At 35.5% G+C, this 16,929-nt stretch overlaps 1 long non-coding RNA gene across 5 annotated transcripts in view; it reads right to left on the minus strand.

Moving 5' to 3' along the window:
* Nucleotides 1–16,929, minus strand: part of LOC135969440 (uncharacterized) — a 251,855-nt gene that overhangs the window by 195,189 nt on the left and 39,737 nt on the right. The window contains exon 4 of one of the 5 annotated variants that reach the window (XR_012431775.1): nucleotides 5,461–9,806. The exons of 3 other annotated variants lie outside the window; for them this stretch is intronic. This is a non-coding gene — a long non-coding RNA (uncharacterized lncRNA). Of the gene's footprint in view, nucleotides 1–5,460 lie in introns of those variants that run through there. One more of the 5 variants, XR_010584699.2, reaches the window with a different exon arrangement.

Genomic DNA, 16,929 nt, shown 5'->3' on the forward strand with positions numbered 1-16,929 from the left:
TCTCCTAAGCTTCCCAGCTTCGGGAGATGCCAGGCATCCACAGGTGTCTGTGGTCCAGCACGTACATGTACCGTCTGTAAACGTGATCAGTATAAAAACATAACGATAATGGTCCTCTCATCTTTCTTTGCCATTGAGCATTACGAGGAATAATTCTCTTCTCTTCATCAACAAACGTTTCACATTTAAGAGCTGTGTATTGTGAGCAGAGTGTGCGTTGCAAACTCCAACTCTATGTAACACCTCTGTTTTCTTCAGTTAGAAACCCGTTTTGAAACTATACTAAGTACAGAACACTTTAGAGTAGGTGTCGAGGCAATGGAGAAGAAATAGCTCCTATCTTCTTGTACCTCATTATAATCTAATGATCTGCATAGACAAGAAAGCACACAGTTATTCAAAATGTGATGAGTGCTCTGGTAGGAGGACACCGCTACTCTGCTTCCCAGAAACTATAAACCATTCATTACCTCGACTTTCTCCTGTATCTGGAAACTTCCCTTCCTTTCTGGACAACTTTCTTGGCTTTTAAACGTGGTCAGGTCTGGCCGGGCGCAGTGGCTCACACCTGTAATCCCAGCACTTTGGGAGGCAGAGGCGGGCAGATCACTTGAGGTCAGGAGTTTGAGACCAGTCTGGCCAACATAGTGAAACCTGTTTCTACCAAAAATATAAAAAATTTGTAATGGTACAAATGGCTGCCTTAAATGCTTAACAGGTACTTGGTATATCATAGGCACGTAATAAATACATGTTAAATGAGTAGAACTTAACACAGTATTGAAGAGTCCAGAAAAGTTATATGTTTCTCACTAGAAAAACTGCATGTTTCTCACTAGACTATAAGCATTACAAAGGCAGGGATATGTGCCTGTTTTGTTCGTGGTGGATGTTCATTAACTCGTCTCTACTATATATATCTCTCTCTATATATACACACACACATATATGCTATATATATATATAGGCTCCTAACAAAGTAAACGTTATGGTGTAAGAGGTAATGATACAAATGGCTGCCTTAAATGCCATGGCCACAGGTTCATTCTTTTTTGTGCATAAAATAATGATTTTAATAAAAGTATCGAGTTCATGTTCTGAAAGCTATTACCTTTCCGCTATTGTATATACCTCTTTGTCTAGAGGGCAAAGTGAACAACATCTCATCTTTTTCTTAGGCACGATATGAAAGCATTAATTTCCTTCTGCTACTTTGAAGGAACTCAGTGCTGTGGGGCAAGTCAATGCAAAATGATCACATTTTCACTCGTAATCAATATAGCTGGGTGACAGTGAGCATCTATTTTTCATCCAGCATCCAGTGAAGTAAAATGATATGTGGATTTTCTTCAAAAGGGGTTCTTTTAGGAAACACAGATGAAAACAGCATTCTTAGCAAGCCACTGAGAAAGTCAGTTATTACTGCAATTCCTTACCAGCTAAGACAGATGTGAGTTTAGCCGTTCCTTTTCTCCTCTTCTATCTCTCTCAGCGGGATAATTTGAAAATCTGTAACTTTACTTAAGGAGTTGGCTATGAATCATAAATGACAGAATTAGTATTTAAGGATAATACATTTAGTCCTTGTAGTGTCTCTGTGGGCTCCTTGACTTCTAAACACCCATTACGTTCTAAGTGAAGAGCATAGATCTGCATTTTATACTGAAAAAAAAATGTAATTACCAAATCACTGCAGGTTCATTTTTTCTAAGGCATATATTTCTTGAGAGATTTTCTAAAATATGAGTGAGCTAAATTATAGAAAATGTTTCAGTTGCCATTAGCTGGTTTTGACTGAAAAGCAGTGGATGTTTTATGTGAAATTGAAATATTAGGATACTTAAAGAAAATGACTAACAATAAAAAAAAAACCTAACTTTCATAAACTCTGCATAATAGGATCCTGTAAATTTTATACTTGTGCCAAAAAAGTACATTTTAATTGTTAGAAATCTGCAAAATTTCTGATTTTTTTCTCTAAATAAATATTGCCCTTACTCAAATGTTTTGGAATATGGCTTACCAAAAACATAAGAGAAAGAAGGCAGGAAGGGAGGGAGGAAAGGAAGGTGTGATAGAGCTCTGTGGGCTGGCTAACTGCAAGTGCAGACATTTCTTTGCTTCTGTAGCCTGTTGGTCATGTTGCCATGGATTCTCCACTTGATATATTGACCAAATTTTCAGCAATCTTCTCAGAGTGGTTTTTATTTGTAGGTAAGGGAGAGGATTATAGATGATGATTCTTATTTTGTTATCTGAGGTTCCAGATAGTGTGGGTCTGCAAGCAGCATTGGGCTCAGAGGCTCTTGCATAGTCCTGTGTGTGTTTTAACCATCAGAATCCATATTAAGATTGACTAGAACATATTTCTGTAATTGTTTATCATTCATTTACTTGGAACTCATGAATCCTTGGGCAATTCTTTCAGCTTTATTTGTTTCAATGTCCAGGTACTGACTGATGGCATTGTGCTTCTTGATTTATTTAGGGATGCCAGTTGGGAAGAAAAACATTGTGATTATTTTCAAGTTCAATAGAATCACCACATTTAAAAACATTATCCTTTGCTGTTTATCAAGAATACACACACTATTTCCGTAAAAGAGCCAAGCAACAAATGGGCATGTGGAACTAAGTAGGAAAAGTGCCCTTTGTCTGCTCTCTGCGACTTCAAGACTCTAGAGCTAAATATTCTTGCAATATTGTATGTATCTTTCCATTCCAATTTCTGTGCATTTGCAAACCTTTTGTTCATACAAAGATAGTAAATTTTACTTTAAAAGTATCATATTGAATAGAGTTGAACTTAATTTTTACTTGTGAAAGAAGCATAATGATATGTATTTCATAGAGTCATTGGTGGAGATTAAGTAAAATATAAAAGGAGAAAGATGATCCTGGCATAAAATATGCACTGAAGTCATTACTGCGCTATACAAACATGACTACTTCTGGGGCACAATTTTCTAGAAGTGGTACTTGGATCAAAGGACAAACATACTTGTAACTTAGAAAGACAAGAGCAAATCGCTTTATGCAAACTCTATCTCAGTAAGGAAGACGGTACTTTCGGATTTTTCTGGGCTCTTCAGTACTGGGTTAAGTTCTCCTCATTTAACATGTATTTATTATGTGCCTATGATGTACCAAGTACCTGCTTAGCATATAGGATACAATTGTGAGCAAAGCAGGCATGGTCGTTGCTCACTGAATTTACAACTTAGTAATTAATAAGTAAATTAACAAGATAGTCAAAAACATTTTAATTGTAAAGAGTGCCATGTATAAAAAAAACAGAGAGCCAAGGAAGCAAGGTATATGCTTTGTATAAAAGAACAGAGAGGCAAGAAAACATGCAACAGGGAAACAGCTCTTGTCCAGAAAGTCAGTAGTCATCACAGAGTTCATATTAATTTGGGCTACCACGGAGGAAAGATGTGATGAGATTACTTCTCAAAGGAATTAAATTATTGTTTTAGTATTACATTGGATATAGGTATAGTGTTCAAATTTCTTACCACAGGAATTAAAGTTCAAATTGGCAAAACAACTGCTTTAAAATTGAAGATTTTGTTTCTTCTCAACCCCTAATATTTATAAGGAACCAAACGTGATGATATTAACACATGCACCTGCAGGATGATACTGAGAGAGAGATATGTATATGGAGAGAGTGAACGACACTCTTAAATATAAAAAGACCCTGAACTGATCCATGAGTGCACTATAACAAAAAAGTAAATGGAAAATTTCAAGGGTGTCAAAAAATGCTATGTTCTAGGTACCAACTGATGCTGTGATCTTGTTAAACTTTGATTTTATTAATCATTGTTTTGATTTTCTAGGTGTCCTGGGGCAATAAAGTCACGTCTTTTGTATTCTTAAACCCAACTTGGCCTCTTATTCATTCATTTTTTAAGCTACTCCTCAGCAAGAACTAGAATATATTCTGCAGAAAAAGCGGGGAAGCCAAACAGAGTTCTCGCCCTCACAGAGATTACAGCTGCATGGACTTGTGTCTGTGTATTCACGGCTTCCTATGTTCTGCACCCGTTTCTCACATATTTTTAAAAATGTCCCCTTCTTAGTGAGATCCTCCCTGACTACCCTGTTAATTTTTGTTTGTTTGTTTTAATTTCCACCACTAAACCTCCACTCTTTGACATTTTCTATCTCTCTTTGCTAATCAGAAAACGTATCACCATGTGCCATGCACAATCTTGCCTACTACAATACTCATTAGTCTCCTTAGATTTACCTAAATATTCAGATTTTTAAGACCACCACATGACACAGTAGGAACTCACTTATGCAGAAGGATATTAATGAACCATGCTGGCCAGTAGGGAAGCATCACTGGCTCTTCTCAGCAGGAGCCTCTGCTGCAGTCCCTAGAACAGACCACACAGCTCTCCAGGAGCAAGTTGGGGTGCGGGCGATGAGCTCTGCATTGGGAACGGGTTGGGGCCATCCTGTCAAATAGGCTCATACAGTCATAGAAGCTAGTATTTCTTTTAACAGCTCTGTGGCTGCAGCACATAGGGTTCACACAAAGACCATGCTTCATTAACAAGATTCACAACATTCAGTAAAACCCAAACTGTGGCATTCCCACGACACTGATAGTCTCTTTACATGTCCTACCAGTCCAGATGCCACTGACCAGTCTGGGGTCATTTTTTACCATAAATAACGTTCCTGAGTAATATAGCAGACCGGTTTCCAGGAGAACAGAACTAGGGAGTTAGCCAAAAGTCAGATTCTCATGTAGCAAAGAAAGAGAGTTTTGTCAGTCGTCTGCCCATAGCTCATTTTTCCAATGCATGTTTCTCACTAGACTACAAGCATTACGAAGGCGGGGATATGTGCCTGTTTTGTTCGTGGTGGATGTTCATTAACTCGTCTCTACAATAATGTCGTTACATAGTTAAACTGTGGCATAAATGATTATGTTTCAGTTTACTTTTCTATGAAATGAGGATAACAGCAACACCTATCTTGCTGGGTTGTTGTAAGGACTGAATGAGACAATACTGGTAAAACAGTTAGCACGATGCCTAGCATATTGGCAATACTCAGTAAGTGCTTAATGTTATTATTATTATTTGTATTGTATTATTATTTGTATTATTATTTGTATTGTATTATTATTTGTATTATTTGTATTATTATTTGTATTGTATTATTATTTATATTATTAATTATAGTAATCTATGGTAATTCAATGAGATAAATTCTAAAACAAATCAATAAATGACCTAACCACAAATACATAAAGAAATAAACACTCAAATGCATTGGGTACTATTGTTGAATCATGTTGAAAATCCTTCTCTGTGTTACTTACCTTGAATTGGAGGTAATTTAAACAAGATAATGTGATCTTCTTCTGGGATAACAGCACAATTTCTCCTTAAAATTTATCTCTTCTGGGGAGATTTTTTTGAAAGATTAGTTTAATTTCTTTTATTTTAAAGTGCTTTTCTTCTGAATATTCTTGTTATCCAAGTTATGATGTTGGCTAATTTATTATCTCGAAGTTATTTATGAGTTATTCAGCATGAGAATGTAGATCAGAAGGCTCTTCTTAAAATGTAATTGATCATAAAGGTGGCCTAAGTAAACTCGAGGTCTGTAATGGAAGATGGCCCAGAATCACAGGATTCTCAGAACATTGGAAGTGCCTACGACATGCATTGCACACAAGAGGAGATTATTGCTTATGAGGCCTGTCAGTATGGGTTCTTTTCATCTCCTTAGAGATAAAGGTTATTTTGTTATCGTATACCTTATGAGGACATTCTTTAATACCCTTTAAAATTTCACTTAAGTACATGATTTGATATTTGTTCAGCTCAATGTTTGGTAAATTATTTTCTAGAAAATTATTAATGTCATCAATATCTTCAAATGTATTAGCTTAGTATTACTGTGGAAGGCTCTTTATTTTTCACATTTATGTCTTTGCAATTTCTATTTCTAATTTTGCTTTGTTTGTGTGTTAGTCTTCCTTGTTAGATTTACCAGATGATTATCGTGCGTACGTGTGGTGTGTGTGTGTGTCAAGCATACTATGTGTCTTGTATGTAATTCATAGTATATGTGCCTTACACATACATTGACAACATCATAGATAGTACTAAAGTATTTTCTATGTGGAGTTTCGTTGTTATCCCATAAATTTTAGATATTCAGTGGACCCTAACTAAGTCCCCATGTGTCTAGTAATAGGTGAGTGTTGCATTCATATATAGACAGCCATGGAGCTTTGACATTTCATTATTTGAGTGAAAACTTTAGTGCTCAGCCCATCCTATGCTTGCCTTATTTGGTTTTGCACAGATGTTTGTAACAAATTTAGTTTTTTTCTTTTATTATATCATCTTTCCTTTTTGGTTTAGTGATTTCACATTTCTCTTTATTATTGGAAAAAAATTATTTGTTTCTGTGGAGGACTTCATTAATGTTTTCTGTTATATAATGGGCCTTTTAAATTCACAATGTATAGCTGCCTTAGCTTTAAGATTTTTTCTACTATGTCTTTCACTATTGCTTATCTCCCATGTATTCTGATACCAGAAACAAAGTTCCATATTTGGATTTTCTCTGTTCACCATATTATCTTCTCATTCTCACTGTCTTTCGCATCTTAGTCTCATACTCACACACACTCAGCCCAAAACTAAAAGAGAGCTTTTTCAGTGTGTCTTCCATATCTCTTTTTACTACAGTTTAATTCTACATCTTATTGCTTCTGATGCTGACATTAATGCTGAGATTATTGTTTATACTATACAATCTTTAAAACCTTTACCGTCACCTAACTCACAGACAGGTCACTTTTTGTATCAGTCAGTTGTCCAATCTCATCTATCCTGCTTGATGAACTCTAACTTATCTAAATGTTATTGATAGTACAAAGCATCTATGATGTATTTCTATTTGGAAAAGAAGAATTTCCTTCAGTGGCCTGAAAGCTGTATTCTATCCTGTAAACATATTGGTTGATTTTATAGTTTCTCTTTCTCCCCTATTTATTCTTTTTGAAATGAACAATATTTACATAGTTTTGTTGTCTGATGATAGAGGGTGAATGAATTCTCCTTTCTGGAATATTTCAGGTTTCATTTCACAGTGAAGATACTGCTTTGAAACAGTGGGGTTACTATAGTCAATCATAACATAATTGTGCATTCTAAAAGAACTTAATCAGGGTGTCATTTTGTAAAGAGCAGTATATTTTATTTGTGGATCTTCCAGAGAAGACTTAATTTTTTCCTTGCTAGATGGAGTCTTGGGGCATCCTTCTCCCACAACTCTTCTAAGCCCAGCTGTATTTCATTATTGACTGTGCATCCTTGAAAGCAAAATAAAATCTCAAACACACGTCTCTCTTAGTGGCACTGTGTTGTTGAGAAAATTTGCTGGAGAAAAATTAGTGAGGGCCGCCTGCCCTCGCAGGTCTCCTTCCTGCTCCTGAGGACCGAGAGTGCTTTGCCGCATCCATCTGGTCACTGGATGGGGGGATCCTATAAGGCAGGCACACACAGTTGATTCTTTTAAGAAAAATTCTTTCAGACTTTCTGAGGGGTCTATTGTTTCCTCCTTTAGATTGTGCGTGTGTGTATGTGTGTGTGCGTGTGTGTGAGTGTGAGTGTGAGTGTATGCACTCGAGATTGTTATACATTTTCCAGCACAATTCCCCTATTCGTCCTCAGGGCTTCATGTACCTATGGCTATCAGGAATTCTTGTTGTAATCTGGCACATATTTGATCCATAACTTTTAATTTTTTTCACAAATCTGAGAAGGAAAATTAGAAACCTCAAATGTTTGATATCTTAACCAGACAACCCTATGAACATTTCTAACTATGTTGTTGTAGATTCTTATACTTATGAGGCCGACCAAGTCTATAAAAGAGACTTTTATTCTAAAGGTGATAGCACAGAAGTAGTATAAAACGCCACACAGTTTCCTGTAAACTATCACTACTGTTGACTCTACCATTTTTTCTATAAGGTCACTTATTTCTCTGATATAAGCATTTATAAATATGAAAAGTAATATTTATGGCTCATCCCTCTTTAACTGAAATAAGGAAACCATTATGATATGAAGCTAAACTGCCAATTTTAGGATCTTAACTGAAAACAAATGCCATTTGAGTTCTTAAAAGGAATGAGGTTGGAGAACATTTATCTGTAAAAATAAATCATTCCAAGCAATTTATATAAAAATATATAACTATAAAATGATGATATAATATAAGAACATATTATGCCTAATATAGTATATTTGTATAAATATATGATTTTATATTATAATATATTGTGCATAATATATTATAAACTGTATTATTTTTCAAGCAGGCCTGTGTGACTGCTAATAAATATCTGATTTGCCATATGCATTTTTGACAGAAAGAAAATTTTATGAATAAACAATGCCAAAATCTCTTCTTGTGTGGCAAAGATGATCTATTTTAGCATGCTGTGTTAATGTCTGCTTGTTATAGAAAAGAAAGCATGCCCATTATACAGAGGAGGCAAACACAAGACTGAACAAATGAGGAAGCAAGTTGATGGTGTTAATGTCAGGGACTTTCCATGTATTAAATTTCGTCATGGGTAAAATGTAGATCATTCACATGAAGACAATAGAAACACAATGATGATTACACCAGAAGACAAATATAAAGACTAGAAAATTCAAATCAACTTCCCTTGTTGAAACCAAAATTTACATCTCAAAAGTATCCCAAAACAGACATAATCAACCATGTTTTACTCAACAGAAAAGGGAGAATAAGTTTTCCACATGTGGGCTATGATGTAAAATACCTTCATAAGTGGCATACTAAATAAAAAGTGATTTGACGAAGATCACTTTTATGAATGCAAAGTGAATGTCTTCAGTAATTTCTATCAGGAAAACACTTCAAACTGTTCTTTTGTCAAGGTTGACAGAGTCACTGAATATGTTTGCATTTTTCTACTGGTTCTCAAAATAGTCATAGAAATCTTAATATCAGGTCCTTAGAAAATAGCTCCACAGATTAAATATGACCTGGCAACAATTCTTAAACAAAGGATGTGTCACTAAGATAAAATTTTATAAAGTAAGTAGCTGAAGAGGCTGGATCTACTAAGAGCAAAGAGAATGATCCTAACAGACACAAGTCCAGAATGTATGAGTCTTGCTAGAATACCTGTTAACTGCGGGTACCCAGAGAGTAACAACGACCCAGAGAGTAACAACGACCCAGATGCTGGTAGAGAAGAGATGGATGTACTGAGAGGAAACAAATCCCAGATTCTTAATTCTTTAACTTAGGGGATAGAAGTTATGCCATTAGCCATTACTGTTAACTTGAAACAATAAATGACACAGCTATTAAAGAGAAAATGACGTATCAGACTCCTTGATGATTGGTTAGATATTTAGAATCCAAAACAGAAATATAAAGGAAGAGTTAGGGTTTGTATTTGATCACCTCTAGGGTCAAGCTAGCAATAAAATGAATTAATAGATAATCAAGTAAATTTTAACAATTTCAAATATAAGTGCACTTTTTAAACTAATAAACTTTACTTTTTAGAGGTGTTAGGATCACGACCTAATGGAGTGGTAAGTACAAAAGGCCCTCATAAACTTTTTGTCCCCACACATGCATAACGCCCCACACTATCAACATCCCACGTTGGGTACATTTGTCAGAGGTGATGAACTTATGTGGACACATTGTTCTCTCTCAAAGTCCATAGTTTGTGCTACAGTTCTCTGTAGATGCTGTACGTTCCACAGCTGTTGAGAAAAGCATAATGTCACATATTCACCATTAGTGTACCATATAGAATAATTTCACTGTCCTAAAAACCCTCTGTGCTCTGCCTAATCATCTCTCCCCACCCCCGTAATCCTGGGTAACTACTGATCTTTTTTTACTGTCTCTATAGTTTTGCTTTTTCCAGAAGACCATATAGTTGGAAGTACACAGTATGTAACCTTTTCATATTGGCTTATTTCGCTTAGTAATGTGTATTGAAGCTTTTTCCATGTTTTTCATAGCTTGATAGTTTATTTCTTTGTAAAATATGGAGTAACATTCCATTGCCTGGAAGTGCCACAGTTTACTTAACACTCAACTACCGAAGGACATCTCCGTTGCTTCCGCATTTTCCCAATTATGAATGAAGCTGCCATGAACATTCATTGCAGGTTTTTGTTCCAACGTGTTTTCAGTTTATCTGGGTGGATATCTGAGAAGGAAATTGCTAGATTATATGGTAAGAGCCAGTGAGTTTGGTAAGAAACTGCAAAGCGGTCTTCCAAAGCCACTGCACCGCTTTGTGGCCCCGGTGGCAACGGATGAGGAGTCCTGTTGCTCCTCGTCCTCCTCCACTTGCTGGTGTCAGTGATTTGGATTCTGGCCATTCTAGCAGCGATTTCTCATTATTGTTTCAATTTGCAATTCCTTAATTATGTATGTTGAATATATTTTCATATGCTTATTTTATGTTCCATCTTTATATCTTCTTTAGTGAGGTATCCGTTTATGCCTTTTGCTCATTTTTTAATTGAGTTATTTATTGCTGAGTTTTAAGAGTTCTTTGTGTATTCTAGATAGCTGGCCTGTACCAAATGTGTTTTTTGCAAAAATTCATTCTCAGTCAGCAGCTTATCATCTCCTCTTCATGGTGGCTGTTATGAGCAAAGGTTTTCCATTTTAATGAAGCTCAGGTTACCGATTATTTTCTTCATAGATCATGCCTTTGAAGCTGTTTCTAAAAAGTCATTGTCATACTCAAAGTATAGATTTTCTCCTATGTTATCTTCTAGGAGCTTTGTAGTTTTGTGTTTTAACATCTAGATTGATAGTCCATTTTGAATTAATTTGTGGGAGAGTTGTAAGGTCTCTGTCCAAGTTAACTTAATTTTTTGGCATGTGGGTATCCAGTTGTTCCAGCACCATTTTCTGAAAAGACTATATTTGCTCCACTGTATTGCCCTGACTCCTTCATCAAAGATCAGTTAACTACATCCATGTGGGTCTATTTCTGGGCTCTCTATTCTGTTCTATTTATCTGTTTGTCTATTCTTTCATCAACACCACACTATTTTGATTACAATAGCTTTATAGTAAGTCAAAGTTTGATAGCATCACTCCTCCAATTGTATTCTTCTTCAATATTAAATTGGCTATTCTGATTCTTTTGCTCCTCTGTATAAACATTAGAATCAGTTTGTTGATATCTATAGAATAACTAGCTATGATTATTTGGGATTGTGTTGAAACTATAGATCAAGTTCGGGAGAACCGATATCTTGACTACCTTGAGGTTTTTATACAAAAACATAAAATATATCCTCATTTATTTAGGTTCTTTTTTTTTTTTTTTTTTTTTTTTTTTTGAGACAGGATCTCACTCTGTTACCCAGGCTGGAGTGCAGTGACACGATCTCCCGGATTCAAGCTATTCTCCTGCTTTAGCCTCCTGAGCAGCTGGGATTACAGGCACCTGCCACCATTCTTAGTAGAGATGGGATTTCACCACGTTGGCCAGGCTGGTCTCGAACTCCTGACCTCAGGTGATCTGCCCGCCTCAATTTCCCAAAGTGTTGGGATTACAGGCGTGAGCCGTCGCACCCAGCCTAGTTTTTTGATATCTTTCCTGAGAGTTTCATAGTGTTCCTCACTTAGATTTTGTACATATTTTGTTAGATTTATACCTAAGTATGTCATTTTGAGGGGTGATAATGTAAATGTTAGTGTGTTTGTAATTTCAAATTGTACTTGTCCATTGCTAATATGTAGAAAAGCAGTTGAGTTTTGTGTATTAACCTTATATTCTGATACCTTTCTATAATCACTAATATTCCAGGAGTTTTTCTGAGAATTCTTGTGGATTCTTTTATGTCAACAATCATGTCATCTGCAAAAAATGAAAGTTTTATTTATTCCTTTCCACTCTACATTTTAAATTTTTGTTTTCTTATTTGATTAGCTAGAACTTCCAGTACAATCTTGAAAAGGAGTGGTGAATTGAAATCTTCTTGCATTGTTCCTGATCTTAATGAGGAAGCTTTGAGTTTCTCACTATTACGTATGATATTAGCGGCAGATTTAGAGCTTTTCCAGATATGCTTTATCAACCTGAAGAAGTTCTCTGTTCCTAGTTTACTGAGTTTTATCATGAATGTGTGTTTGATTTTGTCAAATGTTTTTTCTTCATATATTAATATTATCATGTAATTTTTCTTCTTCAGTCTGTTGATGTGATGGGTTACATTAATTAATTTTTAAATATTTAACCAGACTTGCATGCCTAGATAAATCTAATTTGGTTGTGGTACATAATTCTTTTTACACATGTTGGGTTTAATTTGCTAGTATTTTGTTGAGTATTACTGCAGCCATTTTCCTGAGAGACATTGTTTTGAGTTTGCTTTTCTTATAATATCTTTGGTTTATTGTATTAGGGTAAAGCTGGCCTCAAATGAGTTTGAAAGTATTTCCTTTGTTTTTGTCTTCCAAAAGAGACTGTGGAGAATTGGCATAATTTAATTTATAAATGTTTGCTAAAATTCCTCCCTGAACTCATCTGGGTCTGGTGTTTTCTATTTTGGTAAGTGATTAACTATTAAGTCAGTTTCCTTAATGGACATAAGCCTATTACAATTGTGTTTCTTTTAGTGTAAGATTTGTCAGATTGTGTCTTTTAAGGAATTGGTCAATTTTATTTGGATTACCCAATTTGGAAGCATAGAGTTGTTCACAATATTCTTTTATTATCCTTTTGACGCCCGTAAATCCACAGTGATGTCCTCTCTTTCACTTCTGATACTGATAATTCCTGTGCCCTCTCTCTCGTTCTCTCTCTCTTCCACTCCGATCTTTTCAAATAACCAGTTTTTTGTTTCATTGATTTTCTCTATTGATATCTGTCATTAGTTTCATTGATTCCTCTACTAATTTTTATTATTTTTCTCTGCCTACTTTGGATTTAATTTGTTCTATTTTTCTAGTTTCTTAATGTAGAAGATTATATTATTGATTGTTCTTTCTTCTTTTCTACCATATGCATTCAATGCTATAAATTTCCCTCATGCATTGCTTTTGTTGCCTCCCACAAATTTTGATAAGTTGTATTTCTTTTAAATTCAGTTCAAAATATATTTTTAATTTTTCCCAAGATATTTTCTTTGACCCATGGGTAATTTAGAAATGTGCTATTTATTCACCAAATATTTGGGGATTTTTCCAGCTATCTTTCTGTTATCGACCTAGTGTAATTCCATTGTAGTCTGATAGCAGACAATACATGGTCTCTATTGTTTTTAAATTGAAGGTGTGTCTTACTGTTCAGATGTAATCTATCTCGCTGAACGTTCTATGTGAGCTTGGGGAGACTGTGCAATCCACTACTGTCAGATAGAGTAGGTCTACAGATGTCAGTTACATCCAAATGATTTGTAAAGGTGCACATCTATGTCCTCACCAATTGTCTGCCCATTGGATTTGTCCATTTACGGCAGCAGGGCATTAAGGTCTCTAATTATAAGAGTGGATTTATGTATTTTTCCTTGCAGTCCTATCAGTTTTGCCTCATCTGTTATAACACTCTGATGTTAGGTGCATACACATTCAGGATTTTTATGTGCTCTTGGAGTATTGACCCTTTATCACGATGTAATATTTTTCTTTATCCCTGATAACTTCCTTTGCTCTGAAGTCTGTTCTGTCTGAAATTGATATAGCTACTCCAGCTTTCTTTTGATTAGTGTTAGCATAGTATATCTCTCACCATCCTGTTTTTTACTTTTAATCTATGAGTCTTTAGATTTAAAACAGACTTTTTATAAATAACATATAATAGTTTCTTGATCCATTCTCACAATCTTTATCTTTCATTAGTGTATTAATATCATCCATATTAATTAAAATTAAAATTACTTGCCTTACAGGTTGCAATATACCTTTACATCTAATCCAAGTGCACTTTAAAACAATGCTTTACTGCCTCATGGGTAGTGTGTGAACTTTATAACACAATAATCCTAATTACTCACTCCTGTCTCTTGTATCATTACTGTCACTCATTTTATTTACACATAGCCACATATATGAACAGAAGTATAAACAGTCTAATTCATCGCTATTATTATTTTGAATAAACTGTTATTAGATAAATTAAAAATAACAAAAATAAAAGGTTCATCTTCACTTATCCTTTTCTGATTCTATTCCCTAATTTATGTAGATATGACTTTGTAACGTGTATCATTTTCCTTCTTTCTACATAACTTTTTTTTTTAACATTTCTTGCAAGGTGGGTCTACTGACAAAACATTCTCTCAACTTGTTTGAGAATGTCTTTCTTTCTCTTTTACTTTTGGAGGATAATTTTGCAGGGCACAGAATTCCAGCTTGGTGAGTTTTTTATGTCTATCAAGACATTAAATATTTTAAACCACTCTCTTCTTGCTTGCACAGCTTCTGAAAAGAAGTCAGATATAATTTTTTCTTTGATCTTTTATAATTAAGGTATTTTAAAAATCTGACATCTTTTTAGATTTTTTCCTGGCCTTTAATTTTCTGACGTTGGAGCATAATATGCCTAAGTGCAGGTTTTCCGGCATTTGTCCTCCGTGGTGTTCGCAGAGCTTTCCGGATCTGTGTCTGTCGTTAATTTGGGAGAAATTCTGTTATTATTGCTTCAAATCCTGCTTCCTTCTTTCTTTCTTCTTCTCGTATTCCCTTTATGCATACTTTTTAGTTGTTTCTCATTTCTTGGATATTACATTCTGATTTATTTCATCATTTTTCTCTTCTCTGTTCCATTTTGGAAGTTTCTGTCGTCATATTCTCCAGCTCAGAGGGACTTTCCTCATACACGTCCAGTCTATTAATGAGCCCATCAAAGGCATTCACCATTTCTGTCAGTGTTTTTAAACTCGAATACTTCTCTTTGATTCTTTTTTAGAATTTTCATCTGTTTACATTGTCTATGTGTTCTTCCAAGTTGTTTACTTTTTCTATTAAAACCCTTAGCATGCTGATCATAGTTACTAAATAAAAAATTTCTTGTCTAATAATTCCAACTTTCTTGCCATATCTGACTCTGATTTTGATGATTGTTCTTTGCTTTCAAACTGTGCTTATTATGTTTTAGTATGCCTTGTAATATTTTGTTGAAAGGAAGCCATGACGTACTGGGTAAACAGAACTGCAGTAAATAGGCCTTTAATAGATTGGTAAGGTGTTTCAGTAGGGGAAGTTGTTAGTATTTTGTTGAGCCTGTGACTTCGGACTATGAACTTTACCTGCTTCTCAGCCCATCCACAACCTCTGCCCATTGGGTGACACAGGATGACAAGAAGTGGCTGCAGCTGGGTGATATGGTTTGGCTGTGTCCCCACCCAAATCTCCTGTTGAACTGGAGTTCACATCGGCCCCCCATGTCAGGGACTTAGTGGGAGGTGACTGAATCACGGGGCGGTTACCTCCATGCTGTTCTCATGGTAGTGGGTGAATTCTCCCGACCTGATGGTTTCATAAGCGGCTTTTTCTCCCCTTCGCTCTCACTTCTTGCTGCCACCATGTGAAGAAGGATGTGTTTGCTTCCCCGTCCAGTACTACTGTAAGTTTCCTGAGGCTTCCCCAGTCATGCTGTACTGTGAGTCAATTAAACCTCTCTTCTTTAGAAATTACCCAGTCTCAAGTATGTCCTCAGAGCTGTGTGAGAACAGACTAATACACAGAATATTTTCCTTCCTTCATGTCAGTTAGGCTTTGACAATATCACAGAAGGGTAGTCCCTGATAAAATGTTTCTCCGGAAGACAAGTCTTTAAGAACAGGATGCCCTTTTGTATTTCAAATTGGTTCATTTGTCCCTCTCCCCGCCAGAAGCTTGAGAGGTTTTTATCCAGTATTCACTGTGAGGACCTGATAGAGTTCTTAGAGCTCAAATTCACAAAAGTGTGTGGGGCCCTTTGTGACGGACTCCCTTGGAGTTTTTCTTTCTCAGAGCTGTCCACAGTGGGCCTCCAGCAACTCCTCAATTATGGTTCAGGTTTCCCTCCTCTGGGCTGGTTCCCACAGGTGTTCCTGCTGATGGGTTCCTGTGCAGGTAGGTTTTGAATCTCGGTGTCTGCCTGTGTGTCTCTCCAGTTTCGGGGGCAGCAGTTTGCTCTGTGATCTGACCTCTAGATGGATCTAAAAAGAACCGTTCATTTTTCATTTGATAAGCTTTTAACTTGTTGTTAGAATGAAGTGGTGACTTCTCAGCTCCTTACTTGCTGTAATGAAAACTGCGAGTCTAATGTATATTTTTTATGTAAAACAATATGCCTGCTAGATTTACTTCTATTTAAAAGATAAAGATATGCAGTGCTTGTGATTTTTTGTTTACCTTTGAAAAGTAGAAACAAAAACTGGGATTCCTTGATATCTGATAAATTGGCTTTTGTAAATCAGATCAAGGAAAGAACACAAACTTGCATAGCGTTTCTATAATACTTAACTAAGGTAAGACAAGAATCAAACATTTGTTAAAGGTGTCTTTGAGAATGAATTGTTTCATCAATGATTCTTAAGAACTTTAGAAATCCACTTAATGATATGTTTCTATATACATATACTCAATTTTCCATGCATATATATCGTGTGTGTGTGTATATGTGTGTGTAAACTGGGGGGTTTGTGTTACACAAACTCTGAAGCGGATCATGGATAAGCTTTAAGCACAAGAATAGTCAGCATTTCCAAGCACACAGGTATTACATGAGGTTTCAAAAATTTTTTTAAAAAGCTAAATATTATCTAAGTAACATAGTTGTGTACTAATTCAGACACATTCTCAATCTTTAAGTGTTTCATTTTATTTTATTAATTTAATGAAGCTAGGTTTCTATATGTTTCACAG

The sequence above is a fragment of the Macaca fascicularis genome, chromosome 2 (genome assembly GCF_037993035.2).
Source record: "Macaca fascicularis isolate 582-1 chromosome 2, T2T-MFA8v1.1".
Taxonomy (NCBI): domain Eukaryota; kingdom Metazoa; phylum Chordata; class Mammalia; order Primates; family Cercopithecidae; genus Macaca; species Macaca fascicularis.